The sequence below is a fragment of the Pongo abelii genome, chromosome 4, assembly GCF_028885655.2.
Source record: "Pongo abelii isolate AG06213 chromosome 4, NHGRI_mPonAbe1-v2.0_pri, whole genome shotgun sequence".
Lineage (NCBI taxonomy): Eukaryota > Metazoa > Chordata > Mammalia > Primates > Hominidae > Pongo > Pongo abelii.
In genome coordinates, this window is record NC_071989.2 from 190,278,072 (window position 1) to 190,298,119 (window position 20,048).

Here is a 20,048-nt window from a genome sequence, read left to right on the forward strand (position 1 = left end):
TTTGTATTTTTAGTAGAGATGGGGTTTCACTGTGTTAGCCAGGATGGTCTCGATCTCCTGACCTCATGATCCGCCCACCTCAGCCTCCCAAAGTGCTGGGATTACAGGCGTGAGCCACCACGCCCGGCCTGGGGGTTTTAATTTTTAGTTTGCTAAGTCAACCTTCAGAATGCCTGCTTGTGAGGTCATTCTTAGGAAGGCCTGTGGCAATGTAAAATATACCTGTATAAATAAGCATTTGTGTTTTCTTCTGGTACTTTTCTCATTTTGCATATGTAAAAATTTCAGTCTGTATTCCACCGGGAACTCATTTTTGTGACATAAAATTTCATTAGTTTTCTTCAAAGAGCAGGCATTTTATTAATAACTCAACCCTTCCTACTCATCTGAAATGTTACCATTATCAACCCTTACATCTATATCTTACACACATTTCAGTGTTTCTGGATTTCCATTCTGTTCCATGTATTTATGTCTTTTCAGCTGTTAGTAAATAATTGTGGGAATTAATAGCACATTTTGATATCTAGAGGAGCAAGTCTTTTTTTCACTCCATTATAAAAATTTTTAAATGTAATCACAATAGACAGCAGGTGTCATGCAAAAATGATAAATGCTTGATATTTTCATTTGGTAGTGATATACATAGAAAGAGCTCACGTTTTGAGAAAACTGAGTCTTCCCATTCAAGGAACCCATCTCCCACTTCCAAGTGTCCCTCTAAGAAGCTCCCGTAAAGAACCTATCTACATGGGTGGATTCGGATGTAAAACCGACACAGGCTTTTATCTGAGAACTTTCCGCCTACTGAACATGACTCATGGTATTTTTGACATGGTAATGAGTTCTCATTAGGCACCTCCATGACCCCATATTTTAAACGTGTATATGCTTAACTCTGTGAGTTAAATCACTCAAATTCTCCACCAAGTGCTCCAGGCCAGGAATTGCCAGCGATGGAAAGCAGCTGAGGCTTCGTTTGGCTCCCCTGCTCCGAGGGTGCCCAGCGCCCTCCAAGGCCCCCGTCCCAGGGGCTGCGGGGCTGCGGAGAAGCCGGGCCTGGGGACCCCCTTCCAGCCCGGGCTGAGCCCCCGCTACCTGTCCTGGGCATCCACGTCCCGGCTCCTGCGCGCCAGGCAGCGCTCCACCTCCGCGGCGTCGCCCTGGATGGCCGCCCTGTGGATCTTCCGCAGTTCCGCGTCCCTGGTGTGGTACCCGGGACCCGCGGACTGGTGGTCGATGGAGCCCAGGACTGCCCGGCCCAGGCGTCTCCCGAAGCTGAAGAGCTTCCTCATGAGGCGACTTCTCCTCAGACGCCCACCACCGGCTCCTGAGCCCCCGCGGCTCCGCGTGGCCTTTCCACCCTCACCCAGCCCCAAACCCGCGATCCACCCCCAAACCCGAGATGTAGCTCAGAATCCGCGACCCAGCCCGGTCCACCACAGCCTTCAGCAGCTGCACTCGCAGCCTCCGACCTCTCAGACCGAGTGAGCCCCGTTAGGCGCGCGCCTGCAGCTCAGCGCCCGCCAGGACTCCGGAAGCCGCTCCGAAGCCCGCGCGGCCGGCAGGGGGCGGCTGCAGCTCGGGTGCCGCGCCGCTGGCTTGCGGGTTCTCCTGGGCTCGCCGCGGACTTCCCGGAATCGCAGGTGCGCAACACGCCCGGCCTGAGGGCCCGCCTGGCCCTGACCTCCGCCCCGCTCCTCCTCAGAAGTGAGATCGGGGCCGCTGGCAGGGGCCCTCCGCAGCCACCGGGGATGGGGCTGAGGGCCAGTTCCCGCCCTCAGGCACAGGGCGCCTGCAGCTTGGGCGGCCTCTGGATCGCGAGTGCACCTGGCCTGAGAGCCTGCCAGGCCCTGCCCCCGCTCGGCGGACCGCTAGCTAGGGGCCCTCTGCAGCCAGCGGGAATGGGGCTGAGGGCGGGTTCCCGCCCCTGTGCAGCAGCCCCAGGGCCGACCGCCTGGCTTGGCCGCAGCCACTGGGACATCTGGCCCCGGTTCTGAGATGTTGGGAGTGCGGGCGGGCTCGGGAGTTGCCAGGCGGCTGCTGCGTGCACACAGAGGGCGACTGCAGCTTGGGCGCCCAGGCGGCGGAGCATGGTCGGGGTGGGCTCCGGCATGCGTGCTTACCAGGCCTGTGGGCCCCCCTGGTGGTGCCACCCACCCCGCTCCCCCTCTGCGGGAGCCTGGAGCAGCTGGAATGGCCACTCTGCAGTCACCAGGGATGGAGTTAAGTTTTCTTATCCCACGCATGCACACAAAAAGGTAACTATTATGTGAGGTAATTAACATGTTAATTGACTCCATTTTGGTAATCATTTCAGAATGTGCATATAGATATAAACACATCACACTGTACACCTTGAATATGTAGAATTTTTATTTCTCTATTACACCTCAGTAAAGCTGAAAAAAATTAACAGTATCGAAAGGATAACCCCACAGTTTTATAGTAGTAGTTGGACACTTCAATACCTCATTTTAATTAATGGATAGAAAAACCAGATAGAAGGTTGATGAGAAATGGAAGACTTGAACAACAGTATAAGCCATTTAGAGCTAATACACATATTCAGAACAGTCCACCCAACAACAGCAGAATATACATTCTTTTCAAGTGGATATGGAACTTTCTCTAGGATAGGCCATATCTTCGTCCACAAAATATGTCCTAATCATTTTTTTCTTTATTATTATTATTATTATTATTATACTTTAGGCTCTATGGTACATGTGTGCAACGTGCAGGTAAGTTACATATGTATACATGTGCCATGCTGGTGCGCTGCACCCACCAACTCGTCATCTAGCATTAGGTATATCTCCCATTGCTATCCCTCCCCCCTCCCCCCACCCCACAACAGTCCCCGAAGTGTGATGTTCCCCTTCCTGTGTCCATGTGTTCTCATTGTTCAATTCCCACCTATGAGTGAGAATATGCGGTGTTTGGTTTTTTGTTCTTGCGATAGTTTACTGAGAATGATGATTTCCAATTTCATCCATGTCCCTACAAAGGACATGAACTCATCACTTTTTGTGGCTGCATAGTATTCCATGGTGTATATGTGCCACATTTTCTTAATCCAGTCTATCATTGTTGGACATTTGGGTTGGTTCCAAGTCTTTGCTATTGTGAATAATGCTGCAATAAACATACGTGTGCATGTGTCTTTATAGCAGCATGATTTATAGTCCTTTGGGTATATATCCAGTAATGGGATGGCTGGGTCAAATGGAATTTCTAGTTCTAGATCCCTGAGGAATCGCCACACTGACTTCCACAAGGGTTGAACTAGTTTACAGTCCCACCAACAGTGTAAAAGTGTTCCTATTTCTCCACATCCTCTCCAGCACCTGTTGTTTCCTGACTTTTTAATGATTGCCATTCTAACTGGTGTGAGATGGTATCTCACTGTGGTTTTGATTTGCATTTGTCTGATGGTCAGTGATGGTGAGCATTTTTTCATGTGTTTTTTGGCTGCATAAATGTCTTCTTTTGAGAAGTGTCTGTTCATGTCCTTCGCCCACTTTTTGATGGGGTTGTTTGTTTTTTTCTTGTAAATTTGTTGGAGTTCATTGTAGATTCTGGATATTAGCCCTTTGTCAGATGAGTAGGTTGCGAAAATTTTCTCCCATTTTGTAGGTTGCCTGTTCGCTCTGATGGTAGTTTCCTTTGCTGTGCAGAAGCTCTTGAGTTTAATTAGATCCCATTTGTCAATTTTGGCTTTTATTGCCATTGCTTTTGGTGTTTTAGACATGAAGTCCTTGCCCATGCCTATGTCCTGAATGGTAATGCCTAGGTTTTCTTCTAGGGTTTTTATGGTTTTAGGTCTAACATTTAAGTCTTTAATCCATCTTGAATTGATTTTTGTATAAGGTGTAAGGAAGGGATCCAGTTTCAGCTTTCTACATATGGCTAGCCAGTTTTCCCAGCACCATTTGTTAAATAGGGAATCCTTTCCCCATTTCTTGTTTTTGTCAGGTTTATCAAAGATCAGATAGTTGTAGATATGTGGCATTATTTCTGACGGCTCTGTTCTGTTCCATTGATCTATATCTCTGTTTTGGTACCAGTACCATGCTGTTTTGGTTACTGTAGCCTTGTAGTATAGTTTGAAGTCAGGTAGTGTGATGCCTCCAGCTTTGTTCTTTTGGCTTAGGATTGACTTGGCGATGCGGGCTCTTTTTTGGTTCCATATGAACTTTAAAGTAGTTTTTTCCAATTCTGTGAAGAAAGTCATTGGTAACTTGATGGGGATGGCATTGAATCTGTAAATTACCTTGGGAAGGATGGCCATTTTCATGATATTGATTCTTCCTACCCATGAGCATGGAATGTTCTTCCATTTGTTTGTATCCTCTTTTATTTCCTTGAGCAGTGGTTTGTAGTTCTCCTTGAAGAGGTCCTTCACATCCCTAGTAAGTTGGATTCCTAGGTATTTTATTCTATTTGAAGCAATTGTGAATGGGAGTTCACTCATGATTTGGCTCTCTGTTTGTCTGTTATTGATGTATAAGAATGCTTGTGATTTTTGTACATTGATTTTGTATCCTGAGACTTTGCTGAAGTTGCTTATCAGCTTAAGGAGATTTTGGGCTGAGACAATGGGGTTTTCTAGATATACTATCATGTCATCTGCAAACAGGGACAATTTGACTTCCTCTTTTCCTAATTGAATACCCTTGATTTCCTTCTCTTGCCTAATTGCCCTGGCCAGAACTTCCAACACTATGTTGAATAGAAGTGGTGAGAGAGGGCATCCCTGTCTCGTGCCAGTTTTCAAAGGGAATGCTTCCAGTTTTTGCCCATTCAGTATGATATTGGCTGTGGGTTTGTCATAAATAGCTCTTATTATTTTGAGATACGTCCCATCAATACCTAATTTATTGAGAGTTTTTAGCATGAAGGGTTGCTGAATTTTGTCAAAGGCCTTTTCTGCATCTATTGAGATAATCATGTGGTTTTTGTCTTTGGTTCTGTTTATATGCTGGATTACATTTATTGATTTGCGTATATTGAACCAGCCTTGCATCCCAGGGTTGAAGCCCACTTGATCATGGTGGATAAGCTTTTTGATGTGCTGCTGGATTCTGTTTGCCAGTATTTTATTGAGGATTTTTGCATCAATGTTCATCAAGGATATTGGTCTAAAATTCTCTTTTTTGGTTGTGTCTCTGCCAGGCTTTGGTATCAGGATGATGCTGGCCTCATAAAATGAGTTAGGGAGGATTCCCTGGTTTTCTATTGATTGGAATAGTTTCAGAAGGAATGGTACCAGCTCCTCCTTGTACCTCTGGTAGAATTCGGCTGTGAACCCATCTGGTCCTGGACTTTTTTTGGTTGGTAAGCTATTGATTATTGCCACAATTTCAGCTCCTGTTATTGGTCTAGTCAGAGATTCAACTTCTTCCTGGTTTAGTCTTGGGAGGGTGTATGTGTTGAGGAATTTATCCATTTCTTCTAGATTTTCTAGTTTATTTGCGTAGAGGTGTTTGTAATATTCTCTGATGGTAGTTTGTATTTCTGTGGGATCAGTGGTGATATCCCCTTTATCATTTTTTATTGCATCTATTTGATTCTTCTCTCTTTTTTTCTTTATTAATCTTTCTAGCGGTCTATCAATTTTGTTGATCCTTTCAAAAAACCAGCTCCTGGATTCATTGATTTTTTGAAGGGTTTTTTGTGTCTCTATTTCCTTCAGTTCTGCTCTGATTTTAGTTATTTCTTGCCTTCTGCTAGCTTTTGAATGTGTTTGCTCTTGCTTTTCTAGTTCTTTTAATTGTGATGTTAGGGTGTCAATTTTGGATCTTTCCTGCTTTCTCTTGTGGGCATTTAGTGCTATAAATTTCCCTCTACACACTGCTTTGAATGCATCCCAGAGATTCTGGTATGTTGTTTCTTGGTTCTCGTTGGTTTCAAAGAACATCTTTATTTCTGCCTTCATTTCGTTATGTACCCAGTAGTCATTCAGGAGCAGGTTGTTCAGTTTCCACGTAGTTGAGCGGTTTTCAGTGAGATTCTTAATCCTGAGTTCTAGCTTGATTGCACTGTGATCTGAGAGATAGTTTGTTATAATTTCCGTTCTTTTACATTTATTGAGGAGAGCTTTACTTCCAAGGATATGGTCAATTTTGGAATAGGTGTGGTGTGGTGCTGAAAAAAATGTATATTCTGTTGATTTGGGGTGGAGAGTTCTGTAGATGTCTATTAGGTCCGCTTGGTGCAGAGCTGAGTTAAATTCCTGGATATCCTTGTTGACTTTCTGTCTCGTTGATCTGTCTAATGTTGACAGTGGGGTGTTAAAGTCTCCCATTATTAATGTGTGGGAGTCTAAGTCTCTTTGTAGGTCACTCAGGACTTGCCTTATGAATCTGGGTGCTCCTGTATTGGGTGCATATATATTTAGGATAGTTAGCTCTTCTTGTTGAATTAATCCCTTTACCATTATGTAATGGCCTTCTTTGTCTCTTTTGATCTTTGTTGGTTTAAAGTCTGTTTTATCAGAGACTAGGATTGCAACCCCTGCCTTTTTTTGTTTTCCATTTGCTTGGTAGATCTTCCTCCATCCTTTTATTCTGAGCCTATGTGTGTCTCTGCACGTGAGATGGGTTTCCTGAATACAGCACACTGATGGGTCTTGAGTCTTTATCCAATTTGCCAGTCTGTGTCTTTTAATTGGAGCATTTAGTCCATTTACATTTAAAGTTAATATTGTTATGTGTGAATCTGATCCTGTCATTATGATGTTAGCTGGTTATTTTGCTCGTTAGTTGATGCAGTCTCTTCCTAGTCTCGATGGTCTTTACATTTCGGTATGATTTTGCAGTGGCTGGTACCGGTTGTGCCTTTCCATGTTTAGCGCTTCCTTCAGGAGCTCTTTTAGGGCAGGCCTGGTGGTGACAAAATCTCTCAGCATTTGCTTGTCTGTAAAGGATTTTATTTCTCCTTCACTTATGAAGCTTAGTTTGGCAGGATATGAAATTCTGGGTTGAAAATTCTTTTCTTTAAGAATGTTGAATATTGGCCCCCACTCTCTTCTGGCTTGTAGGGTTTCTGCCGAGAGATCCGCTGTTAGTCTGATGGGCTTCCCTTTGTGGATAACCCAACCTTTCTCTCTGGCTGCCCTTAACATTTTTTCCTTCATTTCAACTTTGGTGAATCTGACAATTATGTGTCTTGGAGTTGCTCTTCTCGAGGAGTATCTTTGTGGCGTTCTCTGTATTTCCTGAATCTGAATGTTGGCCTGCCTTGCTAGATTGGGGAAGTTCTCCTGGATTATATCCTGCAGAGTGTTTTCCAACTTGTTTCCATTCTCCCTGTCACTTTCAGGTACACCAATCAGATGTAGATTTGGTCTTTTCACATAGTCCCACATTTCTTGGAGGTTTGCTCGTTTCTTTTTATTCTTTTTTCTCTAAACTTCCCTTCTCTCTTCATTTCATTCATTTCGTCTTCCAGGGCTGATACCCTTTCTTCCATTTGATCGCATCGGCTCCTGAGGCTTCTGCATTCTTCACGTAATTCTCGAGCCTTGGTTTTCAGCTCCATCAGCTCCTTTAAGCACTTCTCTGTATTGGTTATTCTAGTTATACATTCTTCTAAATTTTTTTCAAAGTTTTCAACTTCTTTGCCTTTGGTTTGAATATCCTCCCGTAGCTCGGAGTAATTTGATCGTCTGAAGCCTTCTTCTCTCAGCTCGTCAAAGTCATTCTCCATCCAGCTTTGTTCCGTTGCTGGTGAGGAACTGCGTTCCTTTGGAGGAGGAGAGGTACTCTGCTTTTTAGAGTTTCCAGTTTTTCTGCTCTGTTTTTTCCCCATCTTTGTGGTTTTATCTACTTTTGGTCTTTGATGATGGTGATGTACAGGTGGGTTTTTGGTGTGGATGTCCTTTCTGTTAGTTTTCCTTCTAACAGACAGGACCCTCAGCTGCAGGTCTGTTGGAGTACCTGGCCGGCCGTGTGAGGTGTCAGTCTGCCCCTGCTGGGGGGTGCCTCCCAGTTAGGCTGCTCGGGGGTCAGGGGTCAGGGACCCACTTGAGGCAGTCAGCCCGTTCTCAGATCTCCAGCTGCGTGCTGGGAGAACCACTGCTCTCCTCAAAGCTGTCAGACAGGGACATTTAAGTCTGCAGAGGTTACTGCTGTCTTTTTGTTTGTCTGTGCCCTGCCCCCAGAGGTGGAGCCTACAGAGGCAGGCAGGCCTCTTTGAGCTGTGGTGGGCTCCACCCAGTTCAAGCTTCCCGGCTGCTTTGTTTACCTAAGTGAGCCTGGGCAATGGCGGGCGCCCCTCCCCCAGCCTCGCTGCCGACTTGCTGTTTGATCTCAGACTGCTGTGCTAGCAATCAGCGAGACTCCGTGGGCGTAGGACCCTCTGAGCCAGGTGCGGGCTATACTCTCCTGGGGCACCGTTTCCTAAGCCCATCGGAAAAGCACAGTATTCGGGTGGGAGTGGCCCGATTTTCCAGGTGCCGTCTGTCACCCCTGGAAAGGGAACTCCCTGACCCCTTGCGCTTCCCGAGTGAGGCAATGCCTCGCCCCTGCTTCGGCTGGCGCACGGTGCACTCACCCACTGACCTGCGCCCACTGTCTGGCACTCCCTAGTGAGATGAACACGGTACCTCAGATGGAAATGCAGAAATCACCCGTCTTCTGCGTCGCTCGCGCTGGGAGCTATAGACCGGAGCTGTTCCTATTCGGCCATCTTGCAAGAAACCCCTAATCATTTTTAAAAGCTTGAAATCATACAAAATATAATTTACAATCACAATGGAAGAAACAACAGATACATAAAAAATAAAAACTGGAAAATTGACAAACATGTGGAAATTACACAATACACTCTTAAACTACCAGTGAGTGAAGGAATAAACCACAAGTGAAATTATAAAACATCTTGAAACAAATTAAAATAAAAACAAAACATACCAAAACTTATTGAATACAGTGAAAGTAGAATTCAAAGGAAAATGTATGGATATAAACAACTACATTTAAGAAAAAATCTCAAATCAGTAACTTCACTCTATACCTAAGGGCAGTAGAAAAAACAAAAAAAGACTAACTCCAAAGCTAGAAGAACGAAAGAAATAATAAAGACTAGAGCATAAATCAATAAAATAGAAGGTTGAAAAGCAGTAGAAGAAATAAACATAGCTAAAAGTTGATTCTTTTAAAGATCAAACCTTTCACTGTATTGACTGAGCAAAAGATGGAAGACTCAGTATTAAAATCATAAATGAAAGTGGCACCATTACTACCGACTTTACAGAAATAAAAAAGGATTATAGGACTATACTGTGAACAACTGTCTAACAACAAATTAGGTGCCCTGGATGAAATGGATGAATCGCTAGAAAGACGCAAACTACCAAAATGGCTCAAGAAGAAAGAGAAAATCTGAATAGACAAGGAGATTGAATTAGTAATCGAAAGCGATTTAACAAAGAAAGATTTATGACCAAATAGCTTCATTAACTGGTGAGTCTACCTAACATTTAAAGAATTAATACTATTTCTTCCCAAACTCTTCCGACAAAATGTATGAAGAAGGAATACTTGCTAATTCACTTTTTGATAACAGCATTATCCTGATACCAAAGCCAAGATCACACCATTGCACTCCAGTCTGGGCAACAAGAGAGAAACTCCATTTCAAAAAAAAAAAAAAAGTCAGTGTAATATACTATAACAGTAAAATGAATAAGCACATGATTATTTCAATTGATGCAGAAAAAACATTGATTAAATACAACACCTGTTTATGATAAAAATACTCAATAAACTAGGCATAGAAGGGAACTTCTGCAATATGACAATGGGATATTTAAAAAACTGACAGTTAATATCATGCTCAATGATGAAACACTGAAAGCTGTTTCCCTAACATCTAGAACAAGACAAGGATGGTGCATTTGCCACTTCTATTCAACATAGCACTGGCAGTTCTAGCCAGAGAAATTAGGCAAGACAAAGAAATAAAAGGCATCTAAATTAGAAATAAAAAATAGAAGTAAAATTGTATCTACACATTATCTTATATGTATGAAGCTCCAAAGAAAACACAAAACCCATTAGAACTAATAAAAGAGGCAGGATGCAAGACAAACATATGCAAATTAGTTATATTTCTATATAGTTGTAATGAACTATCAAAACATTTTAAAAATCCCATTTATAATAGCATCCAGAAATGAGATATTCAGGCATCAATCTAACTATGGTGGTATACACAAAACTGCTGAAAGAAACTAAAGAGAGTTGAAATAACTGGAAAGATATTCTGTGTTCATGGATAGTGAGACAATATTGTTAAGATGACAATACCATCTATAGTAATCTATAGATTCAATACAATGCCATCAAAACCCCAAAGACATTTTTTGCAGAAACAGAGAAACTCATTCTAAAATTCATACAAAAATTCAAAAGATCTGACATAGACAAAACAACCTTGAAAAAGAACATTGGAAAACTCACATTTTCCAGATTCACAACATGCTACAAATCTACAGTAATCAAGAGAGTGTTTTACTGGCATAAGACCAATAGACATTTAGACCAATGGAATAGAATTGAGATCCTAGAAATTAGTCTTCACATATATGATCAATGACTGTTCAACAAGGGGGCCAAGACCAGTCAATGGAGGAAAGAACAGTGTCTTCAACAGCTGGGTATCAGTGCACAGGAGAGAAGTTAGACCCTTGCCTTGCACTATATACAAAAATTAACTCTAAATTAACAAAAGACTTAAATGTAAGGACTAAAATATGTAACTCTTAGAAGAAAACACACAGGGAAACCTTCATGACCTTTGAGTCTTAAGTGTTTTTTGAAATATGACAGAAAAGCACAGATAACAAAAGAAAAAATACATAAATTAGATTTAATCAAAAACTTTTATGCATCAAAGGACACTATCAAGGAAGTGAAAAGACAACCCATAGTTTGTGAGAAAATATGTATCTGATAAAAGCAAAATGTGTATCTGATAAAAGCTTAATATCTCAAAACTCAACAACAGAATTTCTAACATCCCAATTAAAAAATAGGCAAAGGGCTTGAATAGGCATTTCTCCAAAGAAGATAAACAAATGTCTAATAAGGACAAGAAAAGATGCTCAACACCATTATTCATTAATAAAATGCAAAACAAAACCAAAATGAGATGCCACTTTGCATCCACTAGTATGGCTTTCATAACAACCGCACAAAAAATAAATGTTGCTAAGGAGGTGGAGAAATTGGAGCCTTTCTGAATTGGCTGCTAGGAATAGAAAATGCTGCAGTCGCCGTGGAAAACGGTTTGGTGGTTCCTCACAAAATCACACAGAGACCCAGAAATTCCACTCATAGGTGTTATATACAAAAAAGTTGACAGCAGGATCTTGAACAGATATTTTTACACCAAAGTTAATTGCAGCATTATTCGCTATAGCCAAAAGGCAGAGACAACCCTTGTCCATCAACAAATGAATGGATACACAAAATATAATACATAAATAATAGAATATTATTCAGCCATTAAAGGGGATGAAGTTCTGATACATGCAACATGGGTGAAACTTGGAAACATAATGCTGAGTGAAGTAAGCCAGACATGAAAGGACAAATGTTGTATGATTCTGCTGATATGAAATATCTACAACAGGCAAATCTGTGAAGACAGAATGAAGATTAGTGTTTACCAGAGACTGGGGAGAGGAAGTAATGGTGAGTTACTGTTTAAGGGTACTTTATTTCTTTTTGTGATAGAAATGGAGATGCTGGTTGTACAACACTAGGAATGTACTTAATGCTACTGAATTTTATACTTAAAATTGTTAAAATTTTAACACAATTAAAAAATTTAAATATAGATCTGAGAATTATTTCTAGATCCATTGTTATTTAAAAGTTATTTGCTCAATTGCCAAATATTTAGGTTTTTCTGAACATATTTTTGTTATTGATTTTTAATTTAGTCCTGTTTTTCTCAGAGCACAAACTGTCTATGATTTAATTTCTTTTATATTTAATAAGAATTATTTTATGGTCCAGTATTTGATCTATCTTGATTAATGTTCCACAGACATTTGAAAAGTAGATCTGGTTATCATCACCTTTACTCTGTTGATGTCTGTTTCACACATTTTGAAGTTTCATTAGGTTCACCCATTTAAGATTGTTAATTTTATGAACTGGTCTTTTTTGATTATGACTTGACACCTTTATCTTTGGCAGTACTCCTGTTTTGAAGACCACTTTATCTAATATTAATATGGGCACACCATGTAGGATTAGTATTTGCATGGCACATTTACATCCATACTTTTGCCTAAATTATATAATAATTACTTTCCAAAACCACCTCCAAAGATGTTCTAAAGCTATTATAATTAGTGATAGTTGCACCAGATCTTTCAAGAACTTTTAAATACCAGGGCTTAGATGACACTGATACCAGGGTACACAAAAATGCCATTAAGATACCTATTATAATTGGAATTTTCAGCGATCAGCTGATAAATGGCTTTCTGGTCCATCTTTCTCTCACATTAGTCTAATGGATTTGTTAAACTACCCTGTGTTCATTGCCCTTTTCATCGAGGACATAATTGAAATGGATGTACATAGCAACTTACAGAAATTGCATTGCTTTGTTGAAATGTAGAGTAAGATCAGTTATGGTAGGGAAGAACAAGCAAAAGTTCCTGTATTAGGCAGCACTTTTCATAGAAACAGAATCAGTGATACACACACACACACACACACACACACACACACACACACACACGCACAGAGAGACAGAAGGATAGAGACAGAGAGAGAGACCAAAAGAGATAAATAAAGACAATTTGTTGCGGAAATTGGCTCACACAATATGGAAGACAAAAAGCCCCATGCTATGCCATCTGCCAGCTCGAGAACCAGGAAAGCCAGTGGTGTAATTCAATGAGTCTGAAGACTAAGAACCAGAAGAGTCAATGGTGTAAGTCCTGGCATGCAAAGGCTCAAAAACTGGAGCTCCTCAGAAGAAGAGAAGATGGATATTGCTGTTATAGAAGAGGAAGCAGTTTTCCTTTCCTTTGCCATTTTGATTTTCTGGCCTTCAAAGATTGCATGATGCCTGCCCACACTGCTAAGGGCAGATCATCTTTACTCAGTGTACTCATTCAAATGCCAGGTTCCTCCAAAATCAATCTCACAGTTTTCTGGGTACCCCATAAACCAGTAAAAAAAATAAAAGTAATAAAACATAAAATGGAATGGGAAATGGTAAAATAAAACATAAATGGTTAACATAAAATTAACCATCACATTCTCTAATGAAAACTGTCTGCCCAGTAATGAAAATAGAAAATCAGCAACAAATAAGATGGCAGCAATAATAACATTCTCAAAGATAAAAGGGCTGCAGGTGTCAAAAGTCCCTAGCACATCCCCATTTAATGTACTGGAATGACCCATGCGAAATTTTGAATCTGGAGGATGATGGGAGAATCATGTAAATGTCAGCAACTGATAATTCCAAATGCATCTGCTGTGTATTGATATTATGTAGTATCTTTATTTTAACAGCTCAGCGCAGCTTCTACTCTTGGTTTTGCATCTATGATCTGACAAATAGCACTTTCATGAAAACAGATAAAAGGTATTTTCATTCACCAGGGTAGACCACAGAACATATTTGCTGTCTTGCCCAGGGCTACGATTGTGCTTTGTTATAATATGACCTGAAGTAACCTTAATAGTCTTAAAATTACAAAGACCAAAATATTGATCACTGTATTGATGATATCAGATTGATCAGCCCTAGTGAGCAAGAAATGTCATTTTCTGATACTCTTGTACAGGAATGTGAACAATAAACCATAATCTGAAACATAAAACCTACAGTCTCAAGGGCCTTTCACTGGTAAATATTTTAGGTTTGCAGTTGCCCTCAGTAATTCAGGATACCTTCCATGGTAGAGGACAAGATGGTAAATTATTGCATTTTGTACCAGCTGACATATAAAAGCATCACAGTGTTTGTTATGGTTCTCTGGATTTTGGGCACTATATAAACACCCCACTTGGGAATACTGCATCAACCCATTTCTCCAATTTTTAATGGCTTTCAGCACAAGCAAGGGCTTTTGTTCTTGTGAACTGGCAGAATTAAGACAGCTCATCATGATTGAGGAGGTTAAACAGAAGCTCTGGCAAGCCCCCATAAGAAAGTTTTAAGTTATGTATATATATGTATATGCAACAAAAAAAATAGAACAGAAAAGGGTAGAAGTGTCTCAAAGTTTCTTACTCTGTATAAAAATAAGTACTATTAATAGCTTTTATGCAGCTTTTAATTATAAATATTATTATAAAAATTGTAAATAATACATATACATATTCTTCCTTTCCCATAAGATACTTTTATCTTACATATAAGATACATCTATTTTCATTTTCCTATTTGTGACTACAGGACAATTTAAAAATTATGATCTGTATTTATTTTACTTCAGTGATCTTTGCTGAAAAAGTTTCAATTGATTTTATAGGGAATTAGATGTAACCTGATTAGATATATTAGAAATAATCTGAAATAATCATATAATTTAAGAACTGGAAGAGAACTTGAGTATTACTGTTTTACGGCATAAAATAGGGCTGAAGTCAAATAATAATAACGAACGTTTCTTGAGCATTTACTATTTGTTAGGAACTTTGTTACAATTAATTTTCACAACAACCCCATGACCCACGTAATAGTTTAATCTTGCTTATTTTTTGCAATAAATCTATGGTATAGGTACTATTAATATTACCAATTTCCTGGCTAACACGGTGAAACCCCGTCTCTACTAAAAATACAAAAAATTAGCCAGGCACGATGGCGGGCGCCTGTAGTCCCAGCTACTCGGGAGGCTGAGGCAGGAGAATGGCGTGAACCCGGGAGGCGGAGGTTGCAGTGAGCCGAGATCGCGCCACTGCACTCCAGCCTGGGTGACAGAGCCAGACTCCATCGCAAAAAAAAAAAAAAAAAAGTATATAAAACCAGCTAGCAGTTTTCCACAGGGATGATTTTGCTCCCCCAAGGTAAACCTGGACATTTTTGGTTATCACGACGATGGGGTAGGAGACAGTGGCATCTAGTGGGTAAAGACCCGAGATGCAGATAAACAAAGAATGAGACAACCCCTCGGAGCAAAGAAATGTCCAGGCCAAATCTCAATGTATCAAGGCTGAGGAAGATTATCATAGAAGGAGAAACTGGATCTTTGAAAATGTATCTTTGCCTAAGACTCTTAAGTAAACAACAACAACCCAATAGTTTGTGGGGAAAACTTTGAAGTTACATAATAATAATTGATAATAATAATAATAATAATAATAATAATCTAGATACTAATTTTCAAGTGACTCATAAAAAAACCCTTAAATATCTAAAGTAAGGTTTATCCTATTTTTCTGACCCCCTTTCTTTGCGCTATGATCTTTTGGTTCAGTTATATATTCTTTTTATTTAAACTTAAATAATGAGTTTTCTTAATCTTTTCCAAATTAGATTCCATGAAAGCCTTGTCACATTGGACTTAGCAAATATTTGAAGACTCTTCTTACATGTTTGATTTGAGCACTGCTTAAGCATAGTATATATCTTCATGTTATCATACTTCACTCTTTCTTATGTGAAAGTACATTATTTTTTAAATAACCGAAATTAGGCATATTTTTATATTCATTACCTATGTGCTATGTTATTGATTTTTATTTTGATCTATCTTCTCTGCTAATATTGCTGTCTTGATTTTGATATCCCAACATATATTACATTTCATATCATAAATGCTTTGTGTTCCAGGATTATTGCTTCTCCTACAGCAAAGCAATAGTCTATTAAGGATATGAAATATCTGTCAAATCTTACATGTATTTCAACTTTGTTGAACATTTGAAGACATTTCTATATTTATTTTTCATTAATGACTCTTCATTATTGAGAGTAAATGTCAGTATCCAGGTTCTCAATGAGTATCAATAGTTGGAGACTGATCTGGAGCTCATGGTATTTAGTTCATAAGTTACGTTTGTCCAGAGGTTCCAAGACTGAGGGAAGGGTATAAATTGCTCTCTACTGTAATACAGAGTAAAATATTGGGTGTGTAGTAAGATCATTCTGCCAGACTTGTCCAATCTTCCTATAGAATGTTGGGACTTTATAAAGAAATGTTTAAATTAACATAACTTCAGATGACATATCTAGTAGTATAATGAGCTTATAATTTAATGGAAGTAAAACATTAACATTAAGAGACTATAAGGTAGATTGCACTCAGTGTGCTACCAGAGAGAATCATTCTAATGCACTAGATAGAGGTGGATAGGATTGTAGTACAGTCATCCCTCCGTATCTGTAGGAATCAGTTCCAGAAGCTCCCAGAGTCACTGAAACCCTGTAACATTTACATATAACCTATGCACATACTTCTGTGCACACTTTAAATCATCCCTAGACTATTTATAATACCTAGTAAAATGAAAATGTTATGTAAATATTTGTTATCATGTATTAAGTAATAAAGTCTGTACGTATTAAGTATGAACACAATTTTTTTCTAAATATTTTTTATCTGTGGTTGGCTAAATACATGGATGTGAAACCACAGATATGAAAGGTATTTGAAACTGATAAAGTTTTATTGTTTATTTTAAATTTAAAATATAACCATTACTTCATATTAGGAGTATATTAATAATGAATGTTTATTGCAGAATAAAATGAAGACAAATAAGTAGTTATTTATATAGTTATATCAATATTTTTCCAAACACACTTGTATTATTTTGTTTGCAAAAAATGAAGAGCATACAGAATAATTGGATTTAATTCTTACTAATTCATTTATAATTTTATGAGAAAGATGCTTTTGTTCACTCAACATTTTTCAAAATACATTTTAATTGTTACATAACATTTGATGCAATTTTACCATATTAATGTACTATATATTTAGCCATTTCTTCATTATTAGGCATTTACATTACTTTTAATTATTTTCTTCTAAAATTTTATAAATATCTTCACTCAGAAGTATTTGTTTTTTTTAAATTTATGTAGATTGGAATTACTGGGCAAATGTCTTGAAACTTTCTAATTTATTAAATATTTTTCCACCATGAGATTTTAACAAGTATTTGTCTTTGAGTTATTTGATTTTTATTTGATTACAGTTAACTGTTGTGTCCATCTGGAAATTATTTTTATATTAAATGTAAGTTCAAATTATAATGATATATTTCAAATATATGATTGAATTTTTAAAAGTAATATTTAATAATTCTTCATTCACTGATCCAAATGACACTTAAAAAAGAAGTTTAACAAAAGTTTATTATGATGATTTTTAATTAATACAGTTTTTTTAAATCAGATTTTAATTTCCTATAAGGGCACTCATTATTTTTTGTTACCTCTGTTCCCCTCTTATTTTTCATTCTTTTATTTTTAAATTTCAACTTTTATTTTATATTCCAGGGGTACATGTGCAGGTTTGTTACAAAGATACATCGTGTGATGCTCAGGTTTGGAGTATAATTGAACCCACCACCCAGGAATAAGTAGTTTCTCAGTCTCTCCTCTGGTATCCCCAGCGTCAGTTGTCCCCACGTTTATAACCATGTATATCCAATGGTTAGTTCCCACTTATAAGTGAGAATACATGGTATTTGGTTTTCTGTTTCTGCTTTAGTTCTCTTAGGGTAATGGCCTCTGGCTGCATCCATGTTGCTACAAATAACAGTTTTGTTCTTCTTTATGGCTGCGTGGTATTACATGTTGCATATGTACCACATTTTCTTTATTCAATCCACTGTTGATGGGCACTTGGTTTGGTTGCATGTCTTTGCTATTGTGACTAGTGTTGCAATGAATGTATGGGTGTATGTATCTTTTCGGTGGAACAATCTATTTTCCTTTGGTTGTATATCCAGTAATGGGGTTGCTGGGTCACATGGTAGTTCAGCTCTGAGTTCTTTAAGAAATCTGCAAACTGCTTTCTACAGTGACTGAACTAATTCACATTCCCACCAACAGTGTACAAGAACTCCCTTTTCTCTGCAGCACAAGAACTCCCTTTTCTCCGCAGCCCCACCAGCAGCTGTTATTTTTTGACTTTTTAACCAAAAGTCATTCTGACTGGTATGAGACTGTATCTCATTATGGTTTTGATTTGCATTTCTCTGATGATTAGTGATGATTAGCATCTTTTCATATGTTCGATGGTTGTTTGTGTGTCTGTTCATGTTCTTTGACCATTTTTTAATGGGGTTATTGGTTTCTTGCTTGTTGACTTAATTTCCTTGTAAATTGTGGATATTTGTCCTTTGTTGGATGAATAGTTTGTGAATATTTCTCCCATTCTGTAGGTTGTCTGTTGTATTAGTCCTTTCTCATACTGTTAATAAGTATGTACCCAAGACTGGGTAATTTATAAAGGAAACAGGTTTAATTGACTCACAGTTCCACATGGCTGGGGAGGCCTTACCATCATGGCAGGAGGCAAAGGAGAAGCAAAGTCATGTCTTACATGGTAGCAGGCAAGAGAGCTTGAGCAGAGGAACTGCCCATTATAAAACCATCAGCTCTCCTGAGACTTACTCACTGTCATGAGAACAGCATGGGAAAAACCCACCCCCATGATTCAGTTACCCCCCACCAGGTCCCTCCCATGACACATGGGCATTATGGGAGCTACAATTCAAGATGAGATTTGGGTGGGGACACAGCCAAACCATATCATTTTGCCCCTGGGCCCTCCCAAATCTCATGTCCTCACATTTTGAAACACAGTCGTGCCCTTCCAATAGTCCCCTAAAGTCTTAACTCGTTTCAGCATTGACTCGAAAGTCCACAGTCCAAAGTCTAATCCGAGACAAGGCAAATTTCTTCTGCCTATGAGCCTGTAAAATTAAAAGCAAGTTATTTACTTCCTAGATACAATGGCGGTGTAGGTATTAGATAAATACACCCATTCCAAATGGGAGAAATTGGCCAAAGCAAAGAGGTCACGGGCCTCATGCAAATCTGAAATCCAGCGGGGCAGTCAATTCTTGAAGCTCCAAAATGATCTTCTTTGACCCCATGTCTCACATCCAGGTCACTCTGATGCAAAGACGTGGGCTCCCAGGACCTTGGGCAACTCTGTCCCTGTGGCTTTGCAGGATACAGACCCCCTCCTAGGTTGAGTTTCTGCAGCTTTTCTAGGAACACAGTGCAAGCTGTCAGTAGATCTACCATTCTGGGGTCTGGAGGAGGGTGGCTTTCTTCCCACAGCTCCACTAGGCAGTACCACAGTGGGGACTGTGTGGGGGCCCTGACCCCACATTTCCCTTCTATGTGAACATAAGCAACTTCTGAGTCATGATTTCTTACCAGTTCTACATGAGTTGTTTTAGGTAATATAAATACAAGACCAATAATCTCTTATCTCCAAATTCATATTTCATTTTTCCTCCAAGATATCAGGACCTTAGATGCAAGATGATGATTACACCACATAAATACAATAAATCCAGAATGTGTGTGTTTACAATCTGTTTAGCTGTCATCTGTTCTCAACTTGCAAACTGGTTATGTTTGAAAATGAAGTTTTGAGCTAAAAATGTATTTCCTTAAAAAATAGTGATTCGATTTCCAAGTGAGTTCATAAGACTCCATTAACATATAAAGTGTATAAAAGGAAAATGATTAAAGGAATGGTAAGGATGAGAATGTGGATCCTGGGAAATTAAGGAGCAGTGGTTAGAAGAGGTTTTTTCTCTCAGCCCTTCTGTTTGCATTCTCTTCATTTTTGCTGCTCAAGGTTATCAAGGACTGCAATTAGAGAAGATGAATAAAGAAGTTTAAGAATAAATTGAGAAATACAAGTCAAGACCTTTACATGTTCATTATATTTCATAATTCTAAGTTGGCAACAGACAGATGTAGTATCCAAAAATAATGATGTGCTTTTTAAAATTTTTCTTTTCTTCCTCATTTCTTTCATATCACATCAGATCGAAATTCTAGTTCACTGGGATTATAGCAAG

At 39.1% G+C, this 20,048-nt stretch overlaps 2 pseudogenes; both read right to left on the reverse strand.

The window, feature by feature from the left end:
* LOC100453236 (ankyrin repeat domain-containing protein 18A-like) overlaps positions 1–1,527 on the reverse strand; it is a 31,014-nt pseudogene extending 29,487 nt beyond the window's left edge.
* LOC112133510 (uncharacterized) lies at positions 1,479–18,856 on the reverse strand (annotated as a pseudogene).
* Between the last annotated feature and the right edge of the window lie 1,192 nt (positions 18,857–20,048).